The sequence below is a fragment of the Rhamphochromis sp. 'chilingali' genome, assembly GCF_963969265.1.
Source record: "Rhamphochromis sp. 'chilingali' genome assembly, chromosome: 15".
In the NCBI taxonomy this organism is placed as follows: domain Eukaryota; kingdom Metazoa; phylum Chordata; class Actinopteri; order Cichliformes; family Cichlidae; genus Rhamphochromis; species Rhamphochromis sp. 'chilingali'.
The window spans coordinates 33,152,341-33,159,594 of record NC_137942.1 but is presented as its reverse complement, the minus strand read 5'-3'; positions in this window follow the sequence as shown (position 1 = coordinate 33,159,594).

Here is a 7,254-nt window from a genome sequence, read left to right as displayed (position 1 = left end):
CCATAAAGCCTTTATAATAAACTTAAACTTACACCATCCTCCCTATTCTGGTATTCTAAACAGTACTTAGCAAAAATATAAAACAACCTGATTTATAATTACATATATCTCACTAATAGGGTTGCCAACTCCCAGCAAAAAAAGAAAAGAAAAAAATAGGGAACCACTCCCCCACCCTCTGCCTCAAGATGCTTAATTGACAAAACCGATTTTAATTTAATGCACGTATAAAACAAATGCACAGAAATCTGTTATTTTTCTCCAGTAATTAAGTAGATTCAACATCTTTCTTCAACAGAATTGCAGACTGCACTGATGGTACCTTCCCAAAGGAAAGAATACCACAACTTACTAGAGTATATACTAGACTTGATATTTACTGAATACAATAATGGATTTCTATACATTTTACATCAGATGAAAACTTTGGTTGTAAGATTCAGATGATTATTTATTAAAAGCTCGACATTTTAAATGACAAAAAGAAAGAAAAGTATTTCTATTAGTGGCATAATATTTAATAGTAGGGTGACCACATTTTGATTTCCAAAAAAAGAGGACACTTGGCCCAGTCATGAAGAATTTTAATAATACTGTTTGTTTAAAGAACATTTTAACATATTTAAAAGATACCTTATCTGTGCGGTTAATGAATGGTGAAATAAAAAATGTCATATAAGCTTTTACAAGTCAACAAGTGCAAAAAACCCCCCAAAACTTAAAAACCTCTGGAATTAAATAATGTTACAGAAATAATGCTTCATCTGTGTAAGAAATATTGCCAGTGAGGTATTGTGCAGTGGTTTCTGCTGCCTCATTTGTCGTTTCTAACCTCAATTAATTTTGTTTGCACACTACCATTCTTCCAGTCAAAGTATGATCGGGAATATTTTCTCTGCTCCATGATTACTTTTTTTGATGCCCAACGGGTTAACTTTACCAAATGGACCATCCCAGCCTTACAGTATTGGTCTATTTGATTCACCTTTTATATTTTATTTTATCTTATTTTCACTTGTTAAATACAGGACAGACTTGACTGGGGAAAAGGGGAGAAAGAAAGAGGGAAAGAAAAACAGCGGGGAAGAGGAACAGTGATAAAGGGCACAAAACAAAAACCAACAAAACTAACAGACAAAAATACAAATATCAATCACCTGGATCAGCTGTTGAGAAAGAAAAAAGAGAAAACAAGCAAAAAAAAGAAAAAAAGAAGAGCAACATAATAAACAACATCACGATGATCTATGGGAATATGACAGTAAATACTAAATGTTAAACATTATTGTGCAGCACGTAAGATCAACAGCACACAGTGTGCTTTGAGGTAGGAGCCAAAAAGGGTGTAGTTTGTGGGTGTGATCACCCGTGTGTACACCTGTGAGCATGGACGCGCTTGTTTTTAAAAGGTTCCTTCATGTAATGATCTGTTAGAGGGTGTGGGGGGGCCACAGCCCCGTCCTCCAGGGCATGAAGCAGGTAATGAGGAGATCCAGGCTCCAGACATCCAGAGGCCCTCAGAGCACAAGAGACCAAGGTTCCATGATTACTTAAGTCTGAGAAATGCCACAGTACTGGATTTCATTAAGAGCTTCAAGAGTGATTTCCACTGAGTGTAGCACTATCACACCACTGACAACAGCTTCAGTCTTGGTGGGGCACTGCTGAACTTTTTAGCTGTGTTAAAGTCTGGAAATGCTTTTGATTTTTTTAAGTTATTATTATTGTTGTTAGCAACACACTATCCATAGATCAGTAGCTATTGGGATGCTTCATATGAAATGCCAGTGCACCTGCTGCTGCAGATACAACAGCATCCTCGTTTTTCCCAGGTGTTTTCACCTCGCACAACCTTTTTATGTTTTTCTGTGTCCATGTAAGCAGCAAGATCTACGGTACCTTTGTTAGACACACAAACGTCTGTGCCAGCTCTGCATACAGTGCACTACGCTTTCCATTTATTCCGAGCGGGATGGTACGAGGGAAATTTCTTTTGCAGTTTGTCTGAAAAGATGCTCTTGCGCTTTGACATCTTTTCAGTGCGCCGCTGTCCTTTCTGTGAGCGTGGAACAACACTTAACACAGCAGTTCGGGGATGGCGTTGCACATATGGGTCCTCTGTAGGCCGATAGGAAAACCCCAGACATTTTTACCCGTCTCGAAAATCCCCCTGGACAAAACGTGAAAAGTGGACATGTCCGGAGAAAAGAGGACGGTTGGTCACCCTAGATATTAGCAAACACTGAAATACATTTTTTGCACGCAGCAATGAATTTTGTTTACTCAAATTTAGCTTTTCTTTGCTCAAAATAAATTTCTCCTTAAAATGCAAGTCTTGCACCTGCAATTTTTTTTTACGTGCGCTCAGAACAGTGGCACAAAAATAACCCATACAACATCAAGTGGATGAGCTAGCGGATAAATAGGGATGAGCAAGTTTAGGATTAGAGAAAAGCGACTTTTCCAGCAGGTGAGAAAGTCGGCATGACATTGTTGTTCCAGTTCCTCTCGCTATGATTCCTGCTCGTGTAATTCCGTTTCCTGTTGATGCCACAGTTAAAGCATAGTCACTAATCAAAATCTGCAGAGTCAACTTTAGTCCAACAAAAAGATCTGTTTCCCAGGCATTTTAAGGACAGTTTTTTGTGACTACTGGAGAACTGAATAAAGTGGAAAAAGAAGCTCTGCCAGTTCTCTTTTCCTGGAGTCATAATAAAATACCTACACCATAGGCTCAGGGTTGGAGCAGTTGCCCTGGACAAAGAGTACGTCAGACTTCAATCACAGCTCTGTGGCCACAGTAAATGCAGAGGAGAAGGGAGCGCCAAAACCACAAAGTGTCACGATGAGTTGTGTGGCTGTCAGTGGCTGGACCCACGTGCAGGACTCGGAGACAAAACATTAACTTAAACGACGGCTTTATTTGCTGGAGAGTCACCCTTGGACGATACATAAACAACAACTTAAACTAACTAGACAGGAGATGCTGAAGGTAGCCGACCATGGATACACACACAACAAACGTGGAGGACGCAACAACTGGCAGGGAAAAACACAGGGCTTAAATACATACTGAGGTGATTAGGGAATGTGAAACAGGAGGAGAGCACAGCTGGGACTCATCAGACATGACAAGACAACGGGAGGCAAAACTCAACACATTGACATAGTACACAGACTTTCAAAGTAAAACAGGAAACTGAACAGACGTGGACTAAACTAGGGGATACAGTGACAGAAATCAAACCCAAGAGAATCAAAACACATCATGAAAACAAAGATAACTAATACAAACAGAAAAACACTGAGTCCACAGACTCAGGACCGTGACACAAAGAAGTGCTATCAGACAACTGAGCAATCCCTGACCCTCACTGAGTTTTCATAGCAGTCTACATACAACTGACGCCAAAGCAATCAAACATCTGTGCCAGCTCTGCACACACACACACACACACACACACACACACACACACACACACACACACACACACATTGAGTAGCTTTTCTGGGAATGGGGGTACAACAGCCAGGAAAAATGTGACTTCTGGAATAGCAGTATGCGTGCTGCTCCAGACGCCACAGTGGCAGTACAAACCTTCATAAACCTCTCATTGGTACATCCCACATGGCACAGGAACAGCTCGTGCATTGACAGTAAACGCTCATCTCTTGAGTGCACAGGTCAGCGGCAGCTCTCATCTGGATAATCCTGCACTGCAGTCCCTGGAACACTTTGCTGTGCCAGGAGAGTGCAGTGTCCATTCATTTCTATCAGAAGTTTTCCTTTTTTTTTTTTTTTTTTTCTCTTGGGCATATCAAATTTTTATTTATTTATTTATTTTATTTTTTTTGCCTGTCCCGTTTGGCTCTTTTGCCATCAGAATTGTTGTCTAAAGGCAAAGAAAGATGCCCAACGGATTTACTTTACCAAACTGACCATCCCAGCCTTGCCATAATGGTCCATTTGATTCACCTTTTATTGTTTATTTTATTTTCACTTACTGAATACGGGACAGACTTGACTGGGGGAAAGAAGGGGAGAAAGAAAGAGGGAAAGAGAAACAGCTGAGAAGAGGGACGGGGGAGAAGGGCAAAAGACAAAAACCAACAGAACGGGCAGAGAAAAAAAAATGCATATATCAATCACCTGGATCACCTGCTGAGAAAGAAAAAAGAAAACAAGCAGAAGACAACAAGAGTAATAGAATAAACAACATCACAATGATATATGGGAATATGACAGTAAATACTAAATATTAAACATTATTGTGCAGCACATAAGATCAACAGAACACAGTGTGCTTTGAGGTAGGAGCCAAAAAGGGTGTAGTTTGTGGGTGTGATCACCCGTGTGTACACCTGTGAGCATGGACGCGCTTGTTTTTAAAAGGTTCCTTCATGTAATGATCTGTTAGAGGGTGTGGGGGGGCCACAGCCCCGTCCTCCAGGGCATGAAGCAGGTAATGAGGAGATCCAGGCTCCAGACATCCAGAGGCCCTCAGAGCACAAGAGACCAAGGTTCCATGATTACTTAAGTCTGAGAAATGCCACAGTACTGGATTTCATTAAGAGCTTCAAGAGTGATTTCCACTGAGTGTAGCACTATCACACCACTGACAACAGCTTCAGTCTTGGTGGGGCACTGCTGAACTTTTTAGCTGTGTTAAAGTCTGGAAATGCTTTTGATTTTTTTAAGTTATTATTATTGTTGTTAGCAACACACTATCCATAGATCAGTAGCTATTGGGATGCTTCATATGAAATGCCAGTGCACCTGCTGCTGCAGATACAACAGCATCCTCGTTTTTCCCAGGTGTTTTCACCTCGCACAACCTTTTTATGTTTTTCTGTGTCCATGTAAGCAGCAAGATCTACGGTACCTTTGTTAGACACACAAACGTCTGTGCCAGCTCTGCATACAGTGCACTACGCTTTCCATTTATTCCGAGCGGGATGGTACGAGGGAAATTTCTTTTGCAGTTTGTCTGAAAAGATGCTCTTGCGCTTTGACATCTTTTCAGTGCGCCGCTGTCCTTTCTGTGAGCGTGGAACAACACTTAACACAGCAGTTCGGGGATGGCGTTGCACATATGGGTCCTCTGTAGGCCGATAGGAAAACCCCAGACATTTTTACCCGTCTCGAAAATCCCCCTGGACAAAACGTGAAAAGTGGACATGTCCGGAGAAAAGAGGACGGTTGGTCACCCTAGATATTAGCAAACACTGAAATACATTTTTTGCACGCAGCAATGAATTTTGTTTACTCAAATTTAGCTTTTCTTTGCTCAAAATAAATTTCTCCTTAAAATGCAAGTCTTGCACCTGCAATTTTTTTTTACGTGCGCTCAGAACAGTGGCACAAAAATAACCCATACAACATCAAGTGGATGAGCTAGCGGATAAACAGGGATGAGCAAGTTTAGGATTAGAGAAAAGCGACTTTTCCAGCAGGTGAGAAAGTCGGCATGACATTGTTGTTCCAGTTCCTCTCGCTATGATTCCTGCTCGTGTAATTCCGTTTCCTGTTGATGCCACAGTTAAAGCATAGTCACTAATCAAAATCTGCAGAGTCAACTTTAGTCCAACAAAAAGATCTGTTTCCCAGGCATTTTAAGGACAGTTTTTTGTGACTACTGGAGAACTGAATAAAGTGGAAAAAGAAGCTCTGCCAGTTCTCTTTTCCTGGAGTCATAATAAAATACCTACACCATAGGCTCAGGGTTGGAGCAGTTGCCCTGGACAAAGAGTACGTCAGACTTCAATCACAGCTCTGTGGCCACAGTAAATGCAGAGGAGAAGGGAGCGCCAAAACCACAAAGTGTCACGATGAGTTGTGTGGCTGTCAGTGGCTGGACCCACGTGCAGGACTCGGAGACAAAACATTAACTTAAACGACGGCTTTATTTGCTGGAGAGTCACCCTTGGACGATACATAAACAACAACTTAAACTAACTAGACAGGAGATGCTGAAGGTAGCCGACCATGGATACACACACAGCAAACGTGGAGGACGCAACAACTGGCAGGGAAAAACACAGGGCTTAAATACATACTGAGGTGATTAGGGAATGTGAAACAGGAGGAGAGCACAGCTGGGACTCATCAGACATGACAAGACAACGGGAGGCAAAACTCAACACATTGACATAGTACACAGACTTTCAAAGTAAAACAGGAAACTGAACAGACGTGGACTAAACTAGGGGATACAGTGACAGAAATCAAACCCAAGAGAATCAAAACACATCATGAAAACAAAGATAACTAATACAAACAGAAAAACACTGAGTCCACAGACTCAGGACCGTGACACAAAGAAGTGCTATCAGACAACTGAGCAATCCCTGACCCTCACTGAGTTTTCATAGCAGTCTACATACAACTGACGCCAAAGCAATCAAACATCTGTGCCAGCTCTGCACACACACACACACACACACACACACACACACACACACACACACACACACACACACACACACACACACACACACACACACACACACACACATTGAGTAGCTTTTCTGGGAATGGGGGTACAACAGCCAGGAAAAATGTGACTTCTGGAATAGCAGTATGCGTGCTGCTCCAGACGCCACAGTGGCAGTACAAACCTTCATAAACCTCTCATTGGTACATCCCACATGGCACAGGAACAGCTCGTGCATTGACAGTAAACGCTCATCTCTTGAGTGCACAGGTCAGCGGCAGCTCTCATCTGGATAATCCTGCACTGCAGTCCCTGGAACACTTTGCTGTGCCAGGAGAGTGCAGTGTCCATTCATTTCTATCAGAAGTTTTCCTTTTTTTTTTTTTTTTTTTCTTGGGCATATCAAATTTTTATTTATTTATTTATTTTATTTTTTTTGCCTGTCCCGTTTGGCTCTTTTGCCATCAGAATTGTTGTCTAAAGGCAAAGAAAGATGCCCAACGGATTTACTTTACCAAACTGACCATCCCAGCCTTGCCGTAATGGTCCATTTGATTCACCTTTTATTGTTTATTTTATTTTCACTTACTGAATACGGGACAGACTTGACTGGGGGAAAGAAGGGGAGAAAGAAAGAGGGAAAGAGAAACAGCTGAGAAGAGGGACGGGGGAGAAGGGCAAAAGACAAAAACCAACAGAACGGGCAGAGAAAAAAAAATGCATATATCAATCACCTGGATCACCTGCTGAGAAAGAAAAAAGAAAACAAGCAGAAGACAACAAGAGTAATAGAATAAACAACATCACAATGATATATGGG